This window comes from Macrobrachium nipponense, chromosome 19, assembly GCF_015104395.2.
Source record: "Macrobrachium nipponense isolate FS-2020 chromosome 19, ASM1510439v2, whole genome shotgun sequence".
Taxonomy (NCBI): Eukaryota; Metazoa; Arthropoda; class Malacostraca; order Decapoda; family Palaemonidae; genus Macrobrachium; species Macrobrachium nipponense.
In genome coordinates, this window is record NC_061088.1 from 10,495,164 (window position 1) to 10,522,683 (window position 27,520).

Sequence of the window (27,520 nt, forward strand, 5' to 3'; positions counted from 1 at the left end):
TAACGGTTTTGCACGAGCATTAAAACAAAGAAGTATTATGAGGAAAAAATGGTCCTGAGTAAAATAATTGTGGTGAAGGACTCAATATATTTCGGGGGCTGTAACGTACCTCTCATGAAAACTGTCTGTACTATTACGAAATAATAAAACTGTGTCATTTTTAGCTTCCGCCTCAGCGTTGTGACAGAATAGGAGAATGGTACCTCTTTAATTAAATGAGTTTGTTTTAACTAAATGCGCATAAAATGCATCGATGATTGTGTCTCTCTGTCCCGAATGCAACACTAAAATGCATAACAGAGATGATGTCAGTCTTAATTTATAAATCTAGATCACATTCAAACAAGGCATAAAGGCTGAGCTTTTTTCCACTCTTTGAAGAACCCCTAATAAAATAAAGAAATAAAGAAGAACCCCTAATAAAATAAAGAAATAAAACAATCGGCAGGTTTCCTACGACGTATAATTGCGTATTGGTGAGCGTCGTTGCCATGGTAACGTTGCCTACAACGCTCACTTATGATTTAAGACGTGATCACAGTCTTGATATTGCAACGTGGGGGATTCTCCGTCTTGCCCACCTAACAAGTGTTGACACTGGCTGATGAGACGCATCTCGTACTTGTTTGGTTAAGGTGGCCTCGTGCCAACGAGGGCTTTCGTTCATTGGCTTTAAAATGTTTGCTTATGTTATCTTTCTTTGAGAGAAGTTGTGGTGTAATCTTTGTTTATAACTCAAGTGTATATATGCAAGTGCTTTCGTTTTGCTTATCAAATGTATATTAACTAAGTCTGTGTTTATTTTCTTTTCGTTCTCTCTTCTTTACTAACATTATTTTTCTATAGTCAGGCCATGTTGTATTCTAAAAACAGAAATTTAAATAATAATATGGAATAAAAAAAAAAATTAAGTATTCGTGTAACTGACCACTATTCAATAAAATGAAAGCTTCCTTCTTGTTTAGGAGTGTAATTACCAAACAAGAAAGCTTTAATAAGAAAATTAAATGATATTGCGGTATGTAAGTTAAGGAGGTTGGGGGCTGGATGATTTATCCAGAGGTGGAATCAGTTGTACCCCTTCTCTGTCACTCAAAGGGAACGAATAATATCTTGTTGGTGCTTCACATCCAGAGGCTCTTATTGTTAAGGTGTGTTGACCAACATTCCTTTATGAAGACGAACTTGGGACAATGAATGGGATTAAAAGATTGGAGGTACTGAGCTTCCATAGTTTGTGTGGGGTAAGAAATATTAAAAAGATAGAGAAGTGTGTGTATGCTTGGTGATGTGGAGAGATTATGAGGCGATACGATAGGTAGTAAACGGATGTGTAGACATTAGGTGTAAGGAAGTGTGAGGAGGTAGACCCACAGTGTACCCTAGATGAAGCCTAAATATATTGGTACAGTGCATGTAGGGGATGTGCTTTTTATTAAAGTGCAAGAAGCGGCTGAAATTAAGGAAGTTTCCTGCACGGAGACTACTAAGACCGTTAAAGTAATTCTAATGAAAATATCTATATTTCACCTCAAATCGTAATAATACTGTTTTCTATGATGGTCAAGAAACCAGAATAGAAAATGTAAAACTACTATTTTTTTTAAACTCCACAATCTGTCTAAATAAAAGCGCACTTCAATTCAATTTATTATTTTTATTTGTAGTAATCGCACATTTTATAATACTGTCTATGTGCTGAGGTTATTGGCATCTCGGCTTTGGCAGCCTGAGCGGTTCATGTATTACTTAATTATAATTAATAATAATTAATATGTATATATATATATATATATATATAATATATATATATATATATATAATAAGTAATACAATAATAATAATAATAATAATAATAATAATAATAATAATAATAATAATAATAAAAATAGCCATTCAAGCGTTTACAACAACTATCTGACATGATTTATTTAAGCACTTTTCCTGAAGAATCATGCACACACTTACACACACACACACACACACACACACACACACACACACACACACACAAATATAATATATATATTATATATATATATATATATATATATATATATATGTATATATAAATATATACATATATATATATATAGTGATATATTCTAGTATATATATATATATATATGGGGGCGAATATTATCAATTAAAAAATTCCCCTTCGTTACGTATATGAAAATATATCATTTGGGATGTGCAAGTGAATTTAGATATTAAAGGCAATTGTAGCTTGAATTGATATATAAAGGATCACGGTTCGATGTGATAATTATTCATATATATATATATATATGGTATATATATATATATATATATATATATATATATATAATATATATATATATGTATGTGTGTATATATATATATATATATATATATATATATATATATATATTATATATATAAAGTTTTCAAGACTATATACCCATTGTACCAGCCTTAACGGTAAGTTGTTTCTTGGTGTAGGACAGTAGGGTAATGGTAGGGGGTTCTTTGTTGGCCTAGGGAGGGGTGGAGTTGGTTGTTTGAATTGGATATATTCCCTCGCTACGGACTTCTGTTAATGGAAATATGTTGACAGTGATTTCCCAGAGGTTTTAGTACCACTCCCAGTGAAGCAACTGAGAATTCTCTTCTCCCAGAGGAGAAATTACATTTTATTCTGTTTTGACTTTCTGTCCTTTGCGTTTATTTAGGTGGTTGTTTTCTTTATCACTTAATTGCTGCTGCTTATGTTGCTATTCCTTTCTGAAATTTAGTAAATTTTGTAGATCGTTTTGTTTTGTATATTTCCGTGTTAATCCATTTATATTTTCTCTCTCACCAAACCTTGATTCAAAGCTGAACTCCCTCTACGATGTAGTCCCCAGTCCTCACCATTCATCATTACCCTCTCTCTCTCTCTCTCTCTCTCTCTCTCTCTCTCTCTCTCTCTTGCAATTAATAATCTAACATCCCAGAAGCATCTGCCTCTCTCTCTCTCTCTCTGTCTCTCTCTCTCTCTCTGCCTTAGTATCCTCCTCACTTACTTACCATATCTTCATTTCTTCGTTTCTCCAAAATATCTCAACTTTTGCTGTTAGCTTGTTATTCTATTTTCTCTTTTTCTTTTGGTTAATTTTAGTTGCCAGTTTTGTGTCTTCAGCTCTTTCTTACGCAAAGTTGAGGCGACAGATTGAATAAAACCCTAAATCTTTAATGCTTTTTTCTCGAGTTTGGTTGTGACCCATTGCCCCTTGAGGCTTCGTTGTGGGACGCATGATTGCTGATACCGTATTCCAGATCGCTAAAGAATGAAATGAGTTTCAATGTTATTTTACTTCCCTCATTAATTTTACGATTGTTGGCCTCGCTGCTGTAGCGTGTGTTAGAGTGGGTAACCACTACTTATAGCTTATTCTCCAGAGATGGGCCATAAGCAAGCCTCCGTGAAAACAAATTTCCTTTTTTTTCCAAAGCTAAGCGTCATTTATTTAGAACTCCTGGTACTTACCCAAATGAGGTTGAAATTCCCCTGGGGATAGATGGGTGAGAATATACTCGTTGTTCCATAGAACAGTTATTGTGCTTTTCTCTTGAGATCAAGTCATCAAGGGGAGTTTGATTACTCTCTCTCTAAAACAATGTTTTTATTCTTAAGAATATTGCGTCTTGTGTGGAATTTTGACTTTTCATGAGAGGTTGATACATAGATGCTGTACTTTGATCGCAGCAATTTCAAGTAAACAGGAAAAAGTAAGTGAACTGTAATGCTAGATTATAAACAATATTACGTTCTCTTTAAGTTTAGATTTGGTATAAGAGAACTGGAGACTAAATTGATTCCCTTCATTAAGATAACAAACTTCCAGGATGTGCGAAAGGCTGAGAAATCCTTCTGGTCTGGAAAGTTATGCAGTGGGAAGACTACAAGAAGAACAACTCCTCAGCTGCCGTCATGATTCTGATCTTGAGACTATAACAAGACAACCGTTGCGATGTAGTACATGACATCTAACACGTATTGCAGGATGGGAACAAGCGGGTGGGAAGAGAGTGCCTAGGAATGAAGTCTCTGGCATCAGAAGGTCAAAGAGACCTGTTATGTTGGTGAAGGAGGTGCAAGTTGTATGGCAAACTTGCGCACACCATGTGCAGTAAAATAGATTCGTGTTAAAGGACGTTGGACGGGTGAAAACTATAGTAGATTCACATCAACTGTGCATCTGATGTCTAGGCCAGTCCCTTACGACGCTCCTGATTGGCTGTTGATAAGCCAATCACGGGGCTGGAAAGTCTCAGTCTCTCTCGAGAGTTCACATAGGTAGGATGTATGTTCCACTTTCCCTGAGGGATAAGTTTCAAAAGTATCCCTCATGAGAAGTGGAACATACGTCTTGCCTATGTGACCTCTTGAGAGACTGAGAGTTTCCAGCCCTGTGACTGGCTTATCAACAGCCAATCAGAAGCGTCGTAAGGGACTGGCCTAGACACCACATGCACGGTTGATTTGAGTCTCCTATAGTACGTAGACCCATGTTAGACTGATTGATTACTTTATTTCCTCGACCGGCGTTACAATAACAATTATGAGATTGAGAAGAGAGAATTTCATTGAATCCAAAGTTTCAGTCGTCATCCCTTTGGTGCTGATCAAGGGTTAGGAAAGACTCATTAATGGATTGGAGATTCTTCTTCGTGCGGTGGTTGGTCGAACCATCGATCCGAGATCTGTTGTTCCCTCTGAAGGTCGACCATTTGTCACAAGGAGGAACGATGTGTTTTGACAAGGGCGAGGGAGGAAGCTGGAAGTTCCGAAGTTTACCCGACGAAAGAATCCGATCATTTGTGCGTGGGAGCGGAACTTTTTTTTTTTTTAACTTTGTATCTCTCTCTCTCTCTCTCTCTCTCTCTCTCTCTCTCTCTTCTTTTTTACTTTGTATCTCAGTTTTATTTTATATAGTTTTTGAGATCATTCGTTCTCTCTCTCTCTCTCTCTGTCTCTCTCTCTCTCTCTCTCTCTCTCTCTCTCTCTCTCTCTCTCTTATTTTTTTACTTTGTATGTCACTATTATCTTATGATGTTTTTGAGATAATGCATTATCTCTCTTTCTCTCTCTCTCTCTCTCTTATTTTTATATTTTTATCTTATGATGTTTTTGAGATCATGCATTATCTCTCTTCTCTCTCTCTCTCTCTCTCTCTCTCTCTCTCTCTCTCTCTCTGCGAAACTTTACTGGTCGTCGCATGTTCTGCATGTTGTTTAATAATTTATAGAAACAGATTTTAATATCAGCTGTAAAATTCATGAAATGTATTCTTCACGATACTAGGTAATAGAGGAACAGTGTCGTACATCAGATGGGTCATTTTGTTTCCGTTGTAACTCGTAAATAAACTTCCACAAGCTCACTTCCTTTGTTCACTTCCTTCGCCTCTGTGGAACATCCTGGGAAAATGGACCGGTACGTAATCTGTAGGTAACAGATCAGATACATTGCGACGGAGAGATTGAGGACCTGCATAAGTAGCAAAGTCTTTAATTCAGTTCTGTCGATAAGGAAATTATATATATATTAACCGAACAAAAGAGTAACATTCCAATCAGGCTGAAAAAAAAGCAGGTTTTGTAGCTGCGCTGAAAGAAGAGCAAGTCACGTCGACAGTCGACATGGCAATTAAACAATAGCCTTTAGGAGTGACTACTGTTATAAAATATGATGAAATTATTGTACGCTGAATGTTTGCACAATTATATAAAAAAAAGAGTTATTTAAGTTATTAAGTGTATATGCAAAAAAAAAAAAACAATATTGTTCAACGTAATATGTAATAAAATAATATATTGCCTACATTGGATATTTTAAATAAAAGTTTAAAAACCCGTTGCTGAATAACCACTGGTTCCATGCAACGTAGAAACATCATATAAAAAAAAAAGAAAGGAAAAAGATTTTAGGAGCAGTTTCAACATCTTTTGGTTAAAGGCGACTTGATTTTCGTTTTCTGTAAAGAAAGCTATCGTGCCGACTTTCTGTCCATCCGTACTTTTTGCTGTCCGCTCTTTTTCTGTTCGTCCCCAGCTCTTAAAAAACTACTGAGGCTAGAGGGCTGCAAATTGTTATGTTGATCATCCACCCTCCAATCATAAAACACCAAATTGCAGCCCTCTAGTCTCAGTAGGTTTTATCATATTTATGGTTGAAGTTACCCATAATCGTGCTTCTGGCAACGATACGTGATAGGCCACCACCTGCCCTTAGTTAAAGTTTCATAGGCCGTGGCTCATACAGCAACATAACGAGACCACCGAAAGATCTGTTTTCGGTGGCCTTAATTATACGTTGTGCATAAAACTCGATTGCGCCGAAGAAACTTCGGCGCATTTTTACTTGTCCGGTAATGCTTTCATTGACAATGAAATGTATCTGGGTTTATGGAATTAGGGACAATATGAAACAGGGCATAGAAATAGCTTGCCTTGAAGGGATTATTTTTAAATGGGAACTAGAATCAGTTGCGATATTTTAATTCCCATAAATTGAACTGTAAATAAAATAATCACATGAAAACCTGCTGCAGTGATGTGTTCTGTTATCTGGAATGATACATTCGATTTCAAGGTATCAAGATCGAAGGCTTTAGAATATAACGTCTCTCGGGAACTACGACGTTATTCCTCATTATATTATATTATATTATATTATATATGTTTGTGAACTTCATTCCAGTGATGACTGCTTTAGAGAACTGATATGAAGTAGATAACTTCATCATATTAAGATAATGTATTACTAATCCGAGCGACAAAGGGACTGAATATTTATTCCATCCAAAGAATTAACGTCTAGACTTTATTTTGAGTTATCTCTGTGATATTGCCTTCTCCTTTTGTTGACTCTCAAGGATCATGTCATAGAAGACTCAAACCTAAATACTTTCGCTCTAAGCTCTGTTGAATTTTATAAGGTCTCATTGTGACCCAATAGTACAAATGGAGTCCTTTAGCAAATGGTGTTCATGTATGGTCCCCTATTCAGATAATGACTAAGTGCTGTGTATTAAGTTGCGACGCCAAAAGGAAGTTTTAGTTTCTTGTTATAGAAAACTTTTGAGATGACTTTGTCCGTCCGCACTCTTTCTGTCCGCCCTCAGGTCTTAAAAACTGCTGAGGCTAGAGGGCTGCAAGTTGGTATTGATCATCCACCCCCCAATTATCTAACATACCAAATTGCAGCCCTCTAGTCTCAATAGTTTTTATTTTATTCGAGGTTAAAGTTAGCCAACATCGGGCTTCCGGCAACGTTATAGGACAGGCTACCAATGGGCCGTGGCTGAAAGTTTTCTGGGCCGCGGCTCATACAGCATTGTACGCTGTACAGAAAATTTGATTGCGCAGAAGAAACTTCAGCTAATTATCTTTTTCTAATAGAAATTTGTCACTAGCAGTTGAATGAGATGCTTTTCTGAAAATATTTAGTGGAATTCATCTTCTTGTGGTTCCCGAATGAGGACAAAAGTGATCAGAAATTCCCCCCCCCCCCCCCCTCTCTCTCTCTCTCCTCTCTCTCTCTCTCTCTCTTCCCATTTCCCAAGGACGGTCCTTGGTCGAGAGCGTCCTCTTCTTGATTTATGGGAAGCGGAGGAGACCATTCATCTGAAAGCGACAAGATCAGAAATCATAAATCAGAATGAACGTTTGCTGGAATGCGACATGTTCCCTCTTATTCAGACTGCGACTAGTGTGCGTGTTTTTTTTTTTTTTTTTTTTTTTTTTTGAGACTTGGTCCTTCGTTTGCCTTCACATTTGAGTTGATAATGGCACGGAAATTATGTTGTCTTCTTCTTCTTCTTCTTCTTCTTCTTATTATTATTATTATTATTATTATTAGGAGGAAGGAGCCTTTCTCTCAGGGCAGTACCATTGAATACAATAGCTGTTTCAACGTCATTTAATTTTATATAGAATCTTCTCAATTCTTCTTATTATCTTTTTCTCGTCAGCATGCAGCTGGTGTATTAAGTTTCCTAAGGACATGTAAAGATTTTCATTTGTCTTAGGTTTATTCCTCTAACGTGTCGACAGCGCACAGGCAGTCATCTATGAGAGTATACAGTAAAGTGAATTAAGATACGTTTTACAAGTATTTATAGTATGCAAGGTCGTGTACAATCGGTGGGCGGGTCGGTGAGTAAATGCCGTTGAACAGCTATTGTATTATTATTATTATTATTATTATTATTATTATTATTATTATTATTATTATTCTACCTTTAAATATGCACACATGGCATACATGATACTCCTAGGACCACTTTCCTAATTGCAGTAAGTGTAGGTTTTTATTCGAGAGAGAGAGAGAGAGAGAGAGAGAGAGTCATTCTTCATTAAATTTTATAATAACAACCCACACACGTCAGAAGGCAGCCTCCTCATCATGGTAATTAGCTCTGCATGGAATGGTGCCTCCATTTTATTTTTAAATAAATTCATGTTCAGTTTTTTTCCCAAAGCAGAATCTCTCTCTCTCTTCTCTCTCCTCTCTCTCTCTCGTCTCTCTCTTCCTCTCTCCTCTTCTCTCTCTCTCTCTCTCTCTCTCTCTCGTCAGAGATAATTTTGTACAAACCTTTGATGAGTGCTCTCAAATGTAAACTCGTATTTTGGCTGAATTCCTTTGACGCAGAAATAGACTTTTCGCTGTTTTTTCATGGCAGGTTGGCCTTTGTTTTAGATGTATTGTTCTTTGGTTATGCAGCTTTGTGGTGCAATCTCTCTCTCTCTCTCTCTCTCTCTCTCTCTCTCTCTCTCTCTCTCTCTCTCTCTCTCTCTCTATGGCATGGAAACAGACTCACAAAGGTACTCTGTGATGGTTGAGTTATATGCGTTTATATCCATGAAGCTTTGAACTGCATCTTCAGGTTCTTCAATTTAAAACTCTGCTAATAGCATTTAGGGGTTTATTTAAAAAAATTTTTAAAGAATGGAAAATTCGGCTTCGCTTAGGGGATGCTTGATAATCTTACGCATGTTGAGAAATAAAGTATATCATTACTAAGGTATGAAGATGAAATGTAATGGAATCAACTTCCAAAAAGAAAGGCATTTCTGGAAGGGTGATTGAAGTCAAGGACGAAATGGATAGTTTAACCGTTTGCTGGAATGGTCTTAAGACAGATGAAAAATTCTTTGCACTTTGTATTTTTCAAAAACTGACAGTGAAAAAGAAGCCATAACTGGCGTTTGAGATTTCTTGCCTGAGATGCTTATATTTCACGATGTTTGTGTTGGACCATTTGATTAAGATGAAAACTGTAATCCTACGTTAATACTTCCATGATCATCGCCGATTAGCTTGTTAATGAAGAGTTGGGGGTGGAAGAGTGTGTTGAAGAACTGGAGATTGTGATGTTTTTGAATCAGTGGTCCAGGGTCAATTGCACGTCATGTGCAGTCCAGTGCGTACGATTGACTTACGATACAGGTGCAGACAGTCCGTATAAGACAACGGTCATCGTAGAAGATGCGAATAAATGGGAAGTCTACTGCAGAAACTTGAACTTCTTCAATTGCTTTCTGCTGTCCTTTACTTGTAATCTAGTAGTTTTAATTTTTTTTTCCTGCTACAGTCACAAGTAGCATTCATTATATTTACACATTGCTTTCAGTACAATACCCTTCGAAATCTTGCGTTCGGACATAGTTACACGACCTGGAATGGGTGGGTTAGGATACTATGTGAAAGTATTTAAGATATTTTGCTTGCTTAAGTGTCCTTTTCTTATTCTTCTTCTTCTTCTTCTTTTCTTTTTTCTGTTTTTCCATAATACACACTACGTAAAATAAAAGCAACATGGGTTAGGCCAGGAGTCTTCGGCAACGTAGAAACAGCATAGTCTAGGCTATCAAAGTAATTATTCAAATAATCGGGGTTTTTATATATACTTATGCTTTTATGTATTGTTTCGTAGACATTGTTCATGAAGCCTGAGGATTATTATACGTATTTATTAATAACAGAATATATACCGACGTTTAGTCTTTGACGCAGTTTAAAATGATAGAGATATAATTTCTCTCAATAATTTTGAGCATTTAATATGTCAAAAATTTTTCTTGATAATTACACGCACGGTTATATAACTGTAATGTAATTACAAATGCAAATTATGCCGACTACCTAATAAGCTCTCGAGTTTTTTTAGTCACATTCCGTAACATAATGTAATTTGATTTCTGTTTTAATTTACAAATTCTTCTGAGGATTTGCCCTGGTTTTAGCTCTTCAATTCAGATCAAATTATGACCCTTTGGCAAAAAACATTACCAAATGTATTCCGGTTCAATAAAAAATGTGCATATTCTTAAAATCATTATGCTGTGTTGGCTTAACTTCGCTATCTTATTTATTTATTTATTTATCAAACTATTTATTTTTGAAGCTCAAATGTCTGTAGCTGACTGAAATTCGGTGTAAGTGTATGAAATGGCTGATACAGAAGGTTTTTTTCAGCGCTGGGGTTCAATACGATCCGGCATTTAATGTATGAATGAGGGATGATGATTTTCCCTTGATCCATCCAATTTTAGACGATGGGGTATTTTTAAAAAATCAACGAAATACTGGGATAAATACTTGTTCACATACACTTATGAGGTCTTCGTATCGTGTCGTATAACGTGGACCCATCGGCTTGTATTGGCAGCATTGCTTCTGTAAACTGCAATACCTCTCACGGATCTTTCCTAACTAGTGCCAACCCCCCCAACAAACCCACCCCTACCCACCACCCCCCACCCCCACCCCCAGGGTTTTAACACGGTATGTACTTATCCACCTTTGTGCCGTGTTTAGTACAAGACCGTTGAGGATGACCGTCAAAACATAAACAAAAGACTGTCAATATCATAAAAATAATTACCTCCAAGAAATAGTGGCCCTAGATAACGACCCCCGAAAACCCTAGGGGTTCACTATCTGGGAAGATCCCTCGCACATCTAGAGTGTACAGAATCCGATAATTGATTAAGACAGCAAATTCCATTAACAAAGTGACCGAGCTTGAGTTTGGCAGGTCACTGAGTCGCAGGAAAAAGAATTGTATGCACAGAAAAAGCAATATGAAGCAATCAAAATTGTAAGCTGAATAGAAATGACTTATATATATATATATATATTATATATATATATATATATATATATATATATATATATATATATATATATATATATATATATATATTGACATTTATATATTTTAATTTATCACGTTTCTTTATGTATAGATTTCCTTTGCCACAACTTGTGGAGCTTATTCTTGACCACCAAAGTAAGACGAGAGAGAGAGAGAGAGAGAGAGAGAGAGGGGGGTGAATCGCTTCCCTCCAGCCGCAGAGGGTGTTTATGATTCACGTCCAGTCACCCTCTCGAAATTGAGTGATTGGTGGCTATCACGGTTCGCAACATCTCTGGTAATTCGGGGCCAACGACGCCAAATACCAGAAGCTGGGAATAGTGGAGATTTTGGTGTACGCATTTTATCCGCGTTTTGGTGAGATATCTACTCTTATTTTCATTATATTTATTTCCATACATTCAGTCACTTATCACTTCATGAATGGCATTCTCTCTCCTCTCTCTCTCTCATCTCTCTCTCTCTCTCTCTCTCTCTCTCTCTTTCATATAAACTCTGCCTCTCTTTTTGTATGTATTTAATTTTCTTTTCCCTTGTGGTATTTTGCGTTTAGACTATGGTATTCATATATATATATATATATATTATATATATATATATATATATATATATATATATTATATATATATATATATATATATATATATATATATATATATATATATATATATATATATATATATATATATATATATATATATATATATATATATATATATATATATATATATATATATATATATATATATATATATATATATATATAGTATATATATATATATATTTTATATATATATATATAATATATATATATATATATATATATATATATATATATATATATATATATATATCATATATATATTATATATTATATATTATATATAATATATATGTTGACTTGCATATGGTTAGTTTTGATGTCACATCCCTCTTCACAAATATACTGTTGCAGGCGACGGTCGATATTATTTTAGAGAAAATCTTTTCTGTTGATGATTTTTTATTTCACGGCTTTAACAAGGAAAATTTTAGAAAACTTTTAGAAATTGAAGTGCAGGACACTCACTTTATTTTTAACAAGATAATTTACAAACAAGTAGATGGTGTTTCTATGGGATCCCCTTTAGGTCCAATTATGGCCAATGCCTTCATGTGCGCTCTCGAAGAACAAATGCTTGAAAGATGTTCCTCAACATGTCGTCCTCTCTTTTACAGAAGATATATAGATGACACAATTGCTTTATTTAGATCTAGGGCGGATGCAGAAAATTTCTTAGAATATATTAATGGCTTACACCCAAATACACAGTTCACAATAGAGCACGAAGACGACAATAAACTTCCATTTTTAGATATTTTAATCACTCGAACTCCTCAAGGTTTTAATACTAGTGTTTTTAGAAAAAAGACATTTACAGGTCAAGGTACGAACTTTTACAGCAATTGCTCTTTCAGTTTTAAATTAAATGGTATTTTTACACTGTTGCACCGTGCCTACATGTTATCCTCTACCTGGCACAACTTTCACGAGGGAATTCTGTTTTTACTACAATTTTTCAAAAATAATTCGTATCCATTCTTCTTATTCAACAAGTATGTAAATAGTTTCTTGAATAATATATTTCAACCCCGTCTGTCCATACCCAATGTCCCTAAATTTCTTATGTATGCCTCCATTCCTTTTGTACATTCGAAGAAATTCAAACAAACACTGCAAGACTCAATTCGCAGTACATTTCCAGCTCTAGACATCTGATTATGTTAAAAAACTCCTAAGACAATTGGGTCATTAGTTCACCATAAGAATAGGCTTCCTGCCTTGATGCGGTCTCTAGTGGTTTATTTTTTCACTTGCCCAAAATGTAAAGTTGGGAAATATATCGGAGCCACTAAGAGATTGCTCAAAGTCAGAGCTGATTCTCATCTTGGAGTTAGTCACCGAACTGGCTGTATTAAAAACTAAAGAATTTTCTAATATAAGAGAGCACTGTAAGAAATGCAAGACATCATTCTCTTATGAAGACTTTAATGTTATCGCCCAAGCACCTAATGACCACTCTTTCTCCATCCTGGAATCGTTAACTATTAAGCAGCTTGTTCCTTCCCTAAACAGCCAGAACTCTTCCACTATCTTATATATCGCCTAAGTTGACGTCGTCCTCCTGAAAAACTGAGAATGTCACTCAGTTCTTAGCTCAGATAGAGTAAGGTACAATACATTTTAACACCATATTTTTTTTTACATACAATTTTAAAAGTTTTTTCAGTATTAGGTTTTCAATGTTTTTTAATAATGGTTTAACTTGTTTTTGTTTGTTTTGAATTCAAGTTTCTTGTTTTTAGACTTTGCGAGTTTTTTTTAACTGAGTCTTTTTTTAATTTTTATTTTTTGTATTTTACAGCCCTGATGATGAGACATGTGGTCTCGAAAATTTGGCCATTAAATTTAAAATGCTACGATGGCTGTTTGCTGTTTTATTCCTACTATATATATATATATATATATATATATATATTATATATATATATATATATATATATTATATATATATATTATATATATATATATATATATATATATATATATATATAATATCTATATATATAAAATTACATATATGTTATATATAATATATATATATATATATATATATATATATTATATATATATATATATATATATATATATGTGTGTGTGTGTGTGTGTGTGTGGTTGTGTGTGTGTGTGTGTGTGTGTAAAATTTATGGTAATCGTAATGGAATACCTTGGTCCTCGCTTTGTCTTACTTGAGCATATTCTCCCAATACTTTCCGGATTTAAGTCTTCCTTCTGAAACCTTCAGTTATTAACCCCAAAAACTCATCTGGCAACAACTTGGGACCTTTAATCATCATCTTCGGCGCTCGAGTGGACAATATGCACACAAGAACTCTTAATACCTCATCTGATACACGTCTTGGCGTCTTGTCTTCTTCCTGTTTTTTAAAACAGAGCATTTCAGCGTGATTTTACTAGAATTGTTTTCTTACTTCATTTCGAAGTTATCATGAGAGTTTTTAAGTATGACAGGATTTAGTTTATATTCTTATTCGTGTTAATTGAGGTCGTGGTCGTATAATTTTGTCTTTCAAGTAAGGCACTTGTAGCATTTTTCAGTTCAACTTCTTCTTACGGTCCGTTTCCGTAAAATATTATGACCAGACCTTACGCCATTTGATGTTCTCTCAGTGAGGTTGATGAATTTGGGTGACACTGCTTCACCCTCCAAACCCACCATTAACTGGGTATATTTGTTGGTCTAAAAGAACTGTCATTCTTGTCGTATCACCGCAGTCAAATGCCCACTGTGGCTTTCTATTGGACCATAGAGAAATGAATATGCGGGACGAGCCAGTCCAATCACCAGAACTGATGAACTGATGGAATAACCCAAAGTTCTTTCGACCTGCTGACATACTTATGATTTCATTATTATTGTTTTATTTTTATTTTTATTCGTATTTTTATCTTATATTTTTTTTTATTTTTATTTTATCAATTATGAGGCATGTCTTTGTTTCCGGATATTTATCAGAGTATTGTGATGAGATTTTGAACCACTTTGTGTAAGATGGTTCAAGTCTGCCTTGTTTTTTCTTGGAAATTTGTTTTTAAGCAAACAAACGCTCATGCCGCCTATGAATAAAATTCAGATAAAAAAAAAATCATCATAAAAACGAACCATATCATCTCTCTCCCAAAGCGCAAACGAATTAAAACAAAAACTCATTCCAACTCATTCTCCTGATTTCTTAGAGCAATGATGAAATACAGATTAGTTACAGGTACCGAACTTGTCGACTGGAAATTTGCCAGCGAATGTCGTTCAGATATCAGCCTCTGATTGGCTGGAATCCGGATGAGTCCTTTGGATGCTGAGTCATTCGGTTAAGAGGATTTGGCTTTATATGAGGCTGAGTCCTCATTCCGTTCGATGAGCTGTAGATCGTAGAGCATATGGTTATTATTAGTCTATCCGTGGTTTTTTTTTATATCATTTTTTGTTTATGTATTCCCGTATTTATTCCTGAGGCTTCAAAAGTATCTTTAATTGATTTATGAGGTGTCCTTATATTTTTATCAATAATAATTCCTTTATTTTCCATTTTGATCATAATAATTGTGAATTAGTTTTTTACAGGGCTGGAAAAAAACTAATTCACAGTTAATAAGATCAAAATGGAAAATAAGGTGACAACTATTATTGATAAAATATAAGGACGTCTTGGGACATTACTTTCCATATGACTATATCAATCATAAATTTTAGTTGTAATTGGATGACTTCATTGGTTATAGTGTATCTTTATTATGCTTTTTTAAGATGTGTTCCTAAATATAATGTAAACTTTGCCCCTTTTTGTGTTAGTTTAATGAATCTATATTAACACTTTTTTGTTTTTGTACTTCGTTAATTGTAATGTTCATCTTTTGTAAATATCATATATTGTGTTTTGAAATTAAATTAAACTAATTCACAGTATATTATATATCATTTTGGTGTCTTTGCAATAATTATTCACGAAAGTTTTGTTGATTATTCGACTGTAGAAAGGACATTGGTAATAAAGGTACAAATGTCGTTCAACTATGGGCAAATATTGCAATATATTCCAGTTGGAAAATAAAAGCATATTAATCACACCCTGCTCGATCAGTAGTTTTTCGAAGCGTAGCTGCTCCCTGTTGTTATTTCAGTTCACTTTTACTAGAACCGCTTGTGCTCTTGCAATAAGAGTAGTGGATGTCTGCTACGGCATCATTTTTCTATTGCGTTGATATTTTCTTTTGTCTTTGCCTTATTATATTGTAATCCGCTACTGTAATCTGTTTGTTTATAAAGGAATAAGGATGTTGTCATGTAAATAGGTGATTTATCACGCATTAAAATGTGTTGCTTTTAGTAGAATAAGAAATTATCATTGTCCATAAAAGAGGACAAATGCACATAATACCATAATCCTTTGAGAACATATCACCAACACGACTGCATTTGCTAATAGGTTTTAAAGGGAACAGAGTACAATGGTGGGAATTATGCAGTCAAAGTTGTTGTCTTTGTTGTTTTGCGTTTCTCAGCCCAACACTTTTTTCCGTTCAAAATAATCTACTAGACTTTGACTCTCTCTCTCTCTCTCTCTCTCTCTCTCTCTCTCTCTCTCTCTCTCTCTCTCTCTCGTATTTTTCGAAAATAATTTCAGATTTAAATCGAGCAAAACTTCACCAGACAAAATGAAAAGAAATTCAGTATATACGGTGTCAACGCGTTAGCTAGAAGGAACTACCATCATCATCTTCGGTCCCTCTCCTTCTTCATTACCCTCGTTTGGTCCTTTTGTAAGATCACCGTCACTAAATGATTATCTAATGGAAAATATCTTCGTAATCTGTAGGTAATGGAGTTTGCGCTCGCCGAACTGTATTAATCGCTATGATGTAAGTTTTTTGAGCGGAATGAGAGCTTCATTTCTGTGACATCAAAAATTGAATTTCATTTAGGAAAACTATGTACATAGATTACGTGAAGTTTCAGATATATGAGGACTTATCTCTTCCAGCCAAGCAGACGTTTTGAATGGAATTTGTTTTAATTAGGTAAATAGACATATCAAGCGGAAAATGGGTCGGGTACTCTAATCAATGGAAAGTTTTTTTTTTTTTTTAGATTGTTTGCGCGAATTTACTTGATGTTTACTCAACCTGTCATGAATTCTAAGCAACGGAATTGAGGGAAAATCCTTAAAAGAGTATTTGTATGTGTATTGTTGAGTCTGCTTCGTTCACGAGAATGGAAACAAAGCATAGACATAATTAAGATGAAATATTGGATATTGTAATCGTATATCAGGTAGTTGTCCTGTTTTCTTCGCATTGTTTACTCACAAAATCTAGCATATTGCTGTTTATTTTTTTTTAAAGTTTCCCGACTGGTCATCAAAAATTTCCCCTTTTTTCCTCATTTGTCGTCGAAAATAGATACGTGCAGCAGAATCAAGATAACAGGGTAAAATGTTTTGAATGAAATTTTCGACCAGAATTCAGGATGGGTTTCGGTAATGTGACTGACGCCTCCGTTAATAAAGTTAGTTCTCTCTTTCCCCGATGCCTGTATTCAAAAGACGAGAGAGAGAGAGAGAGAGAGAGAGAGAGAGAGAGAGAGAGAGAGAGAGAAGGTTTAATAAACGCTAATGTTTTCAGTCTAGAAAGGGAAAGTTTCTCCAACTTTAGCTATTGTTATATATATATATATATATATATATATATATATATATATATATATATATATATAGATATATATATATACTATATATATATATACTATATCATACATACATACATACATACATACTACTATATATATATATATATATATATATATATATATATATATATTCGTTTTTATCGTTAAGCTTTTTTAATATCCAGGAGAAAGATACGTCGAAAGATCTTTTGGAGGCCTAGAAATCAAAAGAATATTCTCATATTTTAGGTAATATGTCCTGTTAAGTTGCCACCAGAAGTCAGTGCATTTTATTCTCGCACCTGATTTTCGTCTTACAGATTGATTGAAATGAAGGGGTTAGTTGAAAAGCGTGTTTACTTTCCCTCAAATCGTAGCATGTTTGCTCTCCGGCACTTTTATTCTGGAATGAGAAAGATTTTACCCAGTATTAAAAATGACCGTCATTGCAATTTCAGCTTCCACTTAGTATGGAGGATGTTTCACAGTCACTGTCTCCCAAAGTTGCTAACCGAGAAACCAACTGTATAAGGAGGAACATCTTCATGCCCATCATTAATCGAAGGCGCCCATCCAAGTACCAAGCACAGCCCAAACACGAGATTTAGTAGCTTCGCTGCTAAGGTGAGTTTACATTAGGCTTCACCCCATGGTGCCTACGTTAGACTCATCACCAACTCCTCCCAATTCTAGTTAGCCCCGCCTACTGGACTGCTCATTAGGGTGTGTTAGTGGTGTGGCGACTCTTGATGAGCAGTCCAGTAGGCGGGGCTAACAAGATTTTGGGAGGAGTTGGTGATAAGTCTTACGTATGCAGCGTGGGGTGAAGCCTAGTGTAAACTCACCTTTAGGTGAACTAGGGATATTTTTCACTTTCGTTTTCCGTATTTATTCAACTGCACATCTATAATTTTCTCATTCGTGATAGAAATAAATCTTGAGAGATACTACTACTAGATAACACTTTTAAGTATTATGATCATTTTCAGTTCCTTGATTTTTTAGAGCAATAGTTATAATGATGAGAAGAATTACCCCGTTTTTCTAGGTTTCCTGATCTTAATAGAGCCCGATACTGAATTAACTGAATTTCAGGAACACCAAATGCTTTGCAGGTTGCGAAAGTGGAGCTATTTCGTGCTGAAATTGCAAAGTGGATTATCCTTATATAATTGCCTTGTCTATTTATGTTTTGATTATAAATGAATGAGCTCAGTTAAACCAAGTGTATTTCATCTTCACACACACACACACACACACACACACACACACACACACATATATATATATATATATATATATATATATATATATATATATATATATATATAGGAATGGATGGAGTATCATGTCAGTCATTAAAGTGCGGAGGATTTGAAAGGATTTATAGATTCATGTCCGCATCCACAATTAGTATATATAAAATATTTGGTATCACAAAGTCAGGTATCCTCACACCGACATTATAATTGCATAATCCTTTAATAGTAGCATTTATGCCTGACCCACAAACAGCTGCATTCAGTCTCACGGTGTAGGATTGAATGGAAATAAATGACAGCTTTTCATTTCATGATCTGTTAAGTTCTCGTGTCGGAATTATGTAGGATTTTGCTTTGTATTTTTGCATGTCGATAATAATCGTTTTCTTTTACACAAGGCGGCCCAGAAAAAAAACATTACTCTCTCTCTCTCTCTCTCTCTCTCTCTCTCTCTCTCTCTCTCTCAGCGTCAACGACCTCCGATTGCGAGATGTTAGGGTGAAACCATCTCTCTGTCTGTCTGTCTGTCTGTCTGTCTGTCTATCTGTCTCTCTCTCTCTCTCTCTCTCTCAGCGCCAACGACCTTTGATTGAGAGATGTTAGGGTGAAGTCATATATCTCTCTCTCTCTCTATTTGAAATGAAATTTTTTTTCAAAGATTCGTGGTACATTATTTAAAGAAAAGAACTGCATTAGGTTGAGGAAAATGTTTATTAAAGCAAAACTTTTTAATGAGTTAATTATTTGCACTGCGTAAAGCCAGCTGTATTTTATTTTTTTCACATTATATCTGTAGAATGTAAGAATGAATATTTTACCCAGTACGCTTAGTATCTGTATCGTAGAAGTGTCTATATAGATAATGTATGTTCCTAATTAGAATGTGAAATAATGTTTACCGAAAGACATCATGGTGATTGCGAATTGCGAGACGTTTATCAATATCACTTAATTGGATATAAGAGATTCAACATTCAGAATAATTTCTCCTTTAGCTAAGTGAGAGTAATTGAGCGTTTACCTTTATGAATTGGATATATCCGAGATCTTTTATGAATGAACGACAAGTTAAAGGCGAAACAGGATTGCAGAGAGATCTTTAAAGTGACGGAAACGCGCGCCAAAATTGGGAGAATCAGCGGCGTGTAAATTTAACTTCGAACAGAAGCTGTTGTAGAACTCCTGCTAACGTAGCTTTAGAATATTCTCTGCTGGCGTTTCACATCTAGAATTCTCGTTCTCTTGGGAAAATTCACTTTAATTAAGTTTTCTTTATTGAGAGTTTAATTGCCGGCGGGGAAGCCTAACGAAGAAGGGTGGAAGAAGTTTTCGAAGCCTTTACTTGTTGAGTGACGACAGAGGTCGAGTGGTTAAAGGGCATTTCCTTCCCTTTTGACGGTTTGCAGTAACCAAATACGTTCTAGTTTTTCTCTGGAACTAAACAGCTTTACATTTTTTTTACTTTTTTTTCTGCAGGTTAAAAATATGATAATAGATAAAGGATATGCACTAAGAAGTCTTTCATGTTTTCAGTTTTCCATGTTACGTTCAAGATAATTCTATCTGTAGACGATTGGAGTTGCATGCTAATAGAGTATATTAGAGCCCAGAAATTTGATCAAAAGACGAGGATCTAATATGAAATTTTAATATTTAACACAAAAGGGTGAGAAAAGAATTATTGGCTTGGATTGTTAAATAGTTTTCTATGTTACATAAAAGATAATTCTGTCTGTAGAAGATTGGAGCTGCGTGCTTATAGAGTAGATTAGAGGACAGAGATGTGATCAAAAGACGAGGATCTAATATGAAATTTAGTATTTAACACGAAAGGGTGTGAACAGGTTTATTGATTTGGCTTGTTAAAATATACTTTGGCCAACTAAAGCCAAGTTCATGATAGTCAAGAATCATAGGTTATATGGAAGAAAAGAGTAAGAAAAGCATGGAACCAGAATATAAATGAGCAAGTAAAAGGATTATAACAGAAAGTAATGATGATCCAAATAAAGTTGTTTGAAGGAAGAAAGTTTACCGTATAAAAAAACACATATAACAAACTAAATATGCAATGGGAAAACAAAAGAAGCAAAGACAAGGGTAGTGAAGAAACAGTCGAATGAGAGTAACAACCAGGAAGTTAAAAAAAATAAGGGGTGGTGAAGATGATGAAGAGGGAGGAGTAAATAACACGAAGTAAACGAAGGAAAAAACATTAATTGTGCATTTAAATCCCTTAAACGGGCCATTGTCATCCTCGTGAAAATCAGACTCGAAAACAATAGTTTTAATGGGGCGATAATCCCCCCATTGGTGAAAGAAATCCCTCACAGTAATGCCATAAAGCGTTATCGCTAATAGCTTTATTCTTCCGGTAAATTTTTTTTTTACTCCTTTTATAGTTTACGCTTTCAGCAATATATTCGCCATCGATGGTTATTCGTAGATCGGTGATGGTCTTTATTTGTTTTGCCCAGAATTGATAAATGTAGTTTCCCGTGTATTTATAAATCTCGTCTTACTCCGACTGTTATCGGAATGATTTGCAATTTTATAAGTAGGTTTATGTACAGGTGTGTCTTGTATGCTGCTTATAACGGAGCGTTTTATTTTACAGAATAAAAGAGCTTTAATCGTCATGGTATAATGCTTACAAAATTACACAAGTATTAAATAGAATACCAACCTTAAACCTACAATGGAAGATAGACGGAAGGATTGAAATGAAAATGATTGTCCGTTAAAAGTGAACGGCGAGATACAGGGATGAAAGATGTCAGAGGTTAAAAATATAATCGTCTTTACCAATAATTTCGACGGAAAAGTCTGTAAACAGAGTTAAATGGTGTTTGGACGTAAATATCTGTCCTGGCCGTCCCTGAGTGCATGGGGCAGGGGCAGGTCATGAAATCATCAGTATTATTATTATTATTATTATTTTTTTTTTTTTTTTTTTTTTTTTTCTGCTCTATCACAGTCCTCTAATTCGGCTGGGTGGTATTTATAGTGTGGGGTTCCGGGTTGCACCCTGCCTCCTTAGGAGTCCATCACTCTTCTTACTATGTGCGCCGTTTCTAGGATCACACTTCTGCATGAGTCCTGGAGCTACTTTAGCCTCTAGTTTTCCCAGATTCCTTTTCAGGGATCTTGGGATCGTGCCTAGTGTTCCTATGATTATGGGTACAATTTCCACTGGCATATCCCATATCCTTCTTATTTCTATTTTCAGGTCTTGATACTTATCCATTTTTTCCCTTTCTTTTTCTTCAACTCTGGTGTCCCATGGTATTGCGATATCAATGAGTGATACTTTCTTCTTGACTTTGTCAATCAACGTCACGTCTGGTCTGTTTGCACGTATCACCCTATCCGTTCTGATACCATAGTCCCAGAGGATCTTCGCGTGATCGTTTTCTATCACTCCCTCAGGTTGGTGCTCGTACCACTTATTACTGCAAGGTAGCTGATGTTTCTTGCACAGGCTCCAGTGGAGGGCTTTTGCCACTGAATCATGCCTCTTTTTGTACTGGTTCTGTGCAAGTGCCGAGCATTCACTTGCTATGTGGTTTATGGTTTCATTTTTCATATTGCACTTCCTACATATGGGAGAGATGTTATTTCCGTCTATCGTTCTTTGAACATATCTGGTTCTTTGGGCCTGATCTTGTGCCGCTGTTATCATTCCTTCAGTTTCCTTCTTTAGCTCTCCCCTCTGTAGCCATTGCCAATTGTCATCGCTGGCTAGTTCTTTAGTCTGTCTCATGTATTGTCCGTGCATTGGTTTGTTGTGCCAGTCCTCTGTTCTGTCTGTCTTTCTCCTGTCTCTGTATATTTCTGGGTCTTCGTCTACTTTTATTAGTCCTTCTTCCCATGCACTCTTTAGCCACTCGTCTTCACTGGTTTTCAGATATTGCCCCAGTGCTCTGTTCTCAATGTTGACGCAGTCCTCTATACTTAGTAGTCCTCTCCCTCCTTCCTTTCGTGTTATGTATAGTCTGTCCGTATTTGCTCTTGGGTGTAGTGCTTTGTGTATTGTCATATGTTTCCTGGTTTTCTGATCTATGCTGCGGAGTTCTGCCTTCGTCCATTCCACTATTCCTGCGCTGTATCTGATTACTGGCACTGCCCATGTGTTTATGGCTTTTATCATATTTCCGGCATTGAGTTTTGACTTGAGTATCGCCTTGAGTCTCTGCATATATTCTTTCCTGATCGTGTCCTTCATCTCTTGGTGTTTTATATCCCCTCCTTCCATTATTCCCAGGTATTTGTATCCTGTCTCATCTATGTGTTTGATGTTGCTCCCATCTGGTAGCTTTATCCCTTCAGTTCTCGTTACTTTGCCTTTTTGTATGTTGACTAAGGCGCATTTTTCTATTCCAAACTCCATCCTGATGTCCCCAGATACAATCCTTACAGTCTGGATTAGGGTATCTATTTCCTTGATGCTCTTACCATACAGCTTGATGTCGTCCATGAACATCAGATGGTTGATTCTGTTGCCTCTTTTCTTGAGTTGGTACCCGGCATCCATCTTCTGTAGTACTTTTGTCATGGGAATCATGGCTACTACGAAGAGTAGTGGGGACAGTGAGTCGCCCTGGAAGATCCCTCTCCTGATATTAACCTCTGCTAGTCTTATTCCAGAGCTTGTAAGTATTCCAGTTGCGCATTGTATTTTTGAGGAAGCTGATGGTGTTATCCTCTGCCCCATATATTTTCAGGCATTCTATTAGCCATGTGTGTGGTATTGTTATTATTATTATTATTATTATTATTATTATTATTATTATTATTATTATTATTATTATTATTATTATTATTATTATTATTATTATTATCATTCCTTCACCTCAGAGTTCCCTTAGCTCCAAATGTATTTTCACCGATATATCGCGATTTAGTCTGCAAGAGGAGGATCACATTCGCGTTCGTTGTTATTCTTCTTATCTTCCCACTCAGAGACTCTTTCCGTGTCGGACCAATAATGATTGTTACAGTATCGTAGCGCCTCAGTGGCGTGATCGATATGGTCTTGGCCTGCCACCTCGGTGGCCGCGAGTTCGATTCTCGGGCATTCCATTGAGGGGTCATAAATGTGTATTTCTTGTGTTAGAAGTCCACTCTCGACGTGGTTCGGAAGTCACGTAAAGCCGTGGTCTCGTTGCTGAATAACCACTGGTTCCATGCAACGTAAAAGCACCATTCAAAAAGAAAAAAAAATTACAGTATCGTTATATCGGCATGAGGTCGATATAAGCTTCAATTTGCACAGAATTCCATTCCAAGTTTCGTCATACTGGAAATGAGACACTCTATACTCGACCTCGGTCAAACTGAATTCACGGAAGTAGTACTGTCGGCGCTCTTGAACTGAATTTTGGCTTGTGACAGTTCACTTTGATTTCAACTCTATTTGATTTATAAGTAAACGTCAATGCAGTTTTTGGGCGCCTTACATGTTATGATATGATTTGTCTGAGTCAAAATTGGTCTGCCTTATGGGTCAGTTCCATCGGCGGTGAAATCATTTGGCAAGCGAGATGGCCATTATAGTCTCCTAACATATTTCATATCTTATTTTTCAGGACTTGATGATAGCCAGTATATGGTCGGTGGAAGCATTAGGCAAAGTTGCTGCAACATTCCTGGTAAGTGTAGAAGGCATTACAACTTTTGCATGATTGGGTAATATACAGGAGTGTTCTGTAAGATTTCGTACATTCGAAAAGTAGTTTGCAGCTCTGTAGCACTGGCAACGTAGCTGAATGCTTTGGTAGTTGTTTAATATCACATTTTCAAAAAGTTTTTCTGCTTCTCAGATTAAATGAACAGCGATTATCTGAATTGGCATTTAATTGCCAGCATTGTGTATCGTCATTTAGTTTTATGAACAATGAAATGTCATTTACTTTATTATCTTTGGTGCAATTTATTACCGGTTTAGGCTTAAAGATCATTGTTTTGCGAAAAATAGCAACACAAGCGCTGTAAATCCGACATAAACTCAAAATTTAAATTTTTCTCATACTAAGAGTCTTTATTAACTTAAATTAAGATTCATTACCCAAACATCAACTGCAGTCACAGAGAAATGAATTCGCAAAATTAAACCAAACCAAAAGAGCCAAGTCAGTCAAATTATGGCATTGCCAGACATTGGGTTTCATTCCTCGACTGAAGAAATGCTTAGGAAATGAAAGGGACGAAAATGGAAAGGAATGTGGGTTTGCTTCCAGTAACGTTTGGTTCCTTTATCGTTTGGTCGTCTGTGAATTTGTACATCGTAAATATTGAGAGAGAGAGAGAGAGAGAGAGAGAGAGAGAGAGAGAGAGAGAGAGAGAGAGAGTCGTTTAATCTGTTTCATGTTCCATTTACGCTATCCTCTTAGAGAGAAAGTAAGCTTATTGACAAGAGAGAGAGAGAGAGAGACGCTATATTTAGAATAGCATCTACTTGTGTGTGTGTGTGTGTTTTTTTTTTCTTTTTTTTTTGTGCCACATTGAAGCCGGAACCAACGACACATTTAACCTGCTCCCAGAGACAACAAACCTTTAAAGAACTCCCTTCCCTGGAGTCAAGTAAGGATTGTTGACTCATCATTCATTCAGATTTCTCCCGGGTTTTTGGAGGTGTCGGGGTGAGGGGTAGGGGGCGGAATTTGGAGGTTGCGTACAGAGGTGGGGCACTCAAGCAAATGGAATTTCACTTTTGTACCAACACTGATGGGCTGTTTTGAATTCGTCTGTGGTTTTAATGAAGAGAGGGGGAAATAAGATTCACAAACTTCTGTAGCTGTGTATTACTATGGTATCGAGATTGACGTAAAAAAAAAAAAAAAAAAAAAAAAAAAAGTTCCAGAAATTTAAAAGCCAGACTTGATAAGATTGGTCATATTATGATTAAAATATCGTCTGTCTGCTTTACCAATAATTAAATACCAGTATTATGTCACCAATACTCCATGTTAATTAAATAATAATTCATTAATTCCCCTCGCTATGTTAATTCGTCACCTGCAAAGTAATGTTGAAAAAAAGAATTTGTAACCAGTTTCTACATATAGTTATTCACATTATAATACACTACGACCGTAATACGATTCTCCTTGAATTTTAATACATTTTGTGCAGAGTAATTGATGTTCATCGTACCTCGTGAATTCTTAATGTGGCAGCTGAGAATGTCCCGAGGAAACCCAATTACGTAAGAGATATTTCCATGAGTCGAGAATATCTCAGCTGAGTAACGTTTTCATGCAGAGAATATTACTCTTTTGGGGAATGAAGCCATGAGGCCACTTTTCGTTGCTTTCGTATTTTTCGAAGCAGGAAAGAAGTGGGAAGTGAAGTTTTTAGAAGGAAACTGCAAAAAGGCGAATAAACATCCTTTTTTTTTCTACATTTTCCGTTAAATCAAGTTTGTATGTTTGTATGGTGTTTATACGTTGCATGGAACCAGTGGTTATTCAGCAACGGGACCAACGGCTTTACGTGACTTCCGAACCACGTCGAAACTGAACTTCTGTCACCAGAAATACACATTTCTGACCCCTCAGTGGAATGCCCGAGAATCGAACTCGCTGCCACCGAGGTGGCAGGCCAAGACCATACCGATAACAACACTGGATGCACGGACGTGAGTGTATTGTTGGTCATTATTATTTGAGAAATATGTGGGATAATCTAGTTTTAGAAATATGTTTGATTAGCCCTATAATATAAATTTAATTACAAGTTACCTTATGGAAGTTATTTATGCACATTAGTATTTATTTTTGTTTGACATTCCCCCAAAAAGCACTTGTTTACCATAGCCAGCAGGAGGATCACCTAACGACTTTGCAATAACACCTGCCAGGTTTACTAGCGCAATGACCTCCGCCCCCACTTTTAAATGATTCATGTCGCAGGGGAGATCCACAACACTTCAGTCGGGAGTGGGCTGTTTATTGATTAGGTTGCATAAGACTGCTCACCCATTTAAGACCTCTTATGAAGCGTTTGTCTAATATGGTATATATTTCGGTATTATAGGTTATTTTCATTTTCGACTTTTTTTGAACTTTTAACAGTCGTCGAACTGGGTTTTCATATATATGACATGAAACTTTCATTGATAACAGGTAAAACTAAAATCATTATATGTTTGGAAATATTTAGTAGCTCAACAAAACCAAAGAATGCCATAGGAATATATATAATAGAATGATTTCACAAGTTTCCAGTCATAAACAGCTATATTTGGCTAACATTTGGTCACATGCATATTCATAAGCTTTTAGTCGCCGTTTGACAAAGGACAAACAAGGACCGTCTCCTTTTGAAGTCAGCCCAGTGAATATTCCTCACGTCAGTTGCAGGCGTCGAATGAAGGCGCCTATGGGAATCACACCTGTTTGGTTGTCTTTGGAAATGAGACCAGATAGGAAGCAAGTCACAAACTGAAATGTCTGTTTGTCTGTATACTAGATGCTTGTGTGAGACCTTACCTTACAGACCTTACAGCTCGTTCCGGTTTCCCCAGGTTCCTCAGTGTGTGTGTGTGTATGAGAGAGAGAGAGAGAGAGAGAGAGAGAGAGAGAGAGAGAGAGAGAGAGAGAGAGAGTTTGTGTATATTTTTGGCATGCAGGCAACGAATAACACATTTGACTTGAAGGGTAACATACTTGTCCATCTTTCATGGTAGATAATTCCTGAACAGAACTTGGAAAAAATAGATAAATAAATACTAAAGTATTTTGTACCGTATTGGCTGGCCTCGAAAAAAGAAAAGAAAAATAAAGGTTTTAATACTGAAAAT